Raw genomic sequence first — 1,991 nt, 5'->3', positions numbered from 1 at the left:
GGCCTTGCTCCCAACTCCGTTTTCCGGGCAAAAAGCCATTGTTCTGGCTCTAAGGGAGGGAAGCGGGACGGGCCGCGGCGGCTGCTTCCTGCCCCCGCCTTCGAGGGGCGCTCCTCCGGGGCGCGCGGGGCCCCACCCTTCCCCGGCTTTTCCTCGGCGGTGGGGGAGTCGCTCTGTTTTGGACTAGAGCAAAACGGGTCGGGGGCTGGGGGAGGAAAGGAAGATGAAGTCCGGGGGAGGGGCCCACAGACCCCGGCAGCCCAGGCTTTTCCCCTCAAAGGCGAGAGAGGAAAATGCATTAACTGAAACTACCAAGCACTCTAAGAAAGAAGTAATACGAACTGCCCGGAGTTCTTATTAAACAGCTATGAAAAGTGGATCCAGTCCCCGAGTTTTAGGGCAAGTGTAGGTAGAAAGCCAGTTGCACCTTTTCTGTATTTGTTCCCCGATTTTGATGAAGTGGAGGGGGAGGGGGCGGTTTGCAGGGCTGTTCCTGACTTAGGACTAGGTCAATAGTGGCCCGCCAGGGCTGGACAGCCGGCGTCCTTCGGATCAATTGTCCGCGGTAGAAAAGGGTCAGGCCACGTTATGAAAGTGGGGGTGACCCCTTGTCCTCCCTGGAATCGTAGTCCGCAGGCTACCCTTTTATTCCGGTGTTAAGATTCCAGTTCCATGAACAATCACCCTTTAAGTTATTTAGATTTTGAATCAGGACAACTGAAACACGTAATGAAAGAGATAGACCTGAACCTTAACTTTATTCGTCTCAATGCAATCGAACTCCATGAAAGTTCACTCTGCTTTTGTTGCTTACTTGAACACAGCTGCAAAGTTCTCTTTCTGTTGAGCAGATCCAAAAGTCGTTTATTGTTGTAGGAGAGTGTCTCAATGTAATTGTGATAATCAAAACCATATTTATAAAGGGTTCTGCAGGAGAAATGTGTTTTTTTGTTTTAACAGAAAGGCCTACTGGAGAAAATACTGAAGTGTAGGAACCGATCTTTCCATTTATGGCGTGTTCTTCAGTTTCTTTGGTTAGGTAAGTTACATTCATTTGATTTCCTGGAGAGAACGTGCAAATTCAGATGTTGTTTGCAAAGAGGGCAGGAGAAAGGGAAACGTCCTTGGGGGGAAGGTGTTTGCTTACTCAGGGACAGAGGCAGTAAAGAATCCTTGTGTTGGGTTAAAACTGGCCTCTGGAGTGAAGGGATCCGCTAACAGCCTCTCCGCCCGGCTCCTTTTGTATCCCTGTCTTGTGCAGCTTGGCAGTAAATTGTGGAGTTGAGGGCAAAGGTGTATTTATTGTAATCCTACAAATAGCTGGATCAGTTTCACATCACATTTCCTTGCAGAATTCATCTTGGGTCTAAGATTTTGCCCTGGAAGTTTCCGGTTTCCTCTTTGACCCATGGTATGCTGGGATACTTGCTTGATTTCTTTTTAAATAAAAGAAGGTTTTGAAAAGGGAATGATTTCTTTGCCTAAGAAATACATTTGCTAGAATTTGATACTAACACATTGAAAAATCAGCGTTCTGGAAGGTTTAACGTGTACATCATCTACCCAACTGCAAACACTCAGTTTGGGTAAAATAATATTTAGATAATTCATTTGGAGAAACAAATATAACAGATTTGGCCAGAATGAAATAGTCAGATACATACTGGGAGCGTGTGATCTAAAATCTGTGGCACATTCCCTAAAAACAAAGCTGGGAGTAGGCAGAAGGGAGGAATGACCCCAGCTAATCCAACTGTTTAAAACAAGCGGACGTCTTCCGTTTTGACTGTCATATTTTAAGAACTGTTAGGACAAGTTAAAACTAAGTATTGTATTATTCATTCGACAGATAGTTAGCATGTACTATCAGGTGGGCACTACTAGATATCCAGTAGTATAAGACCGTAGCAGCAGCTCCATCCGTGGGACTTGTGTGGGTGATGGAAGTGGATGGACAGATCCTCCGTGCACTGCGTCCAGTGCGGTGGCCG

This window comes from Colobus angolensis, unplaced genomic scaffold (assembly GCF_000951035.1).
Source record: "Colobus angolensis palliatus isolate OR3802 unplaced genomic scaffold, Cang.pa_1.0 Scaffold1, whole genome shotgun sequence".
Classification (NCBI taxonomy): Eukaryota; Metazoa; Chordata; class Mammalia; order Primates; family Cercopithecidae; genus Colobus; species Colobus angolensis.
This window is presented reverse-complemented; position numbering follows the sequence as displayed.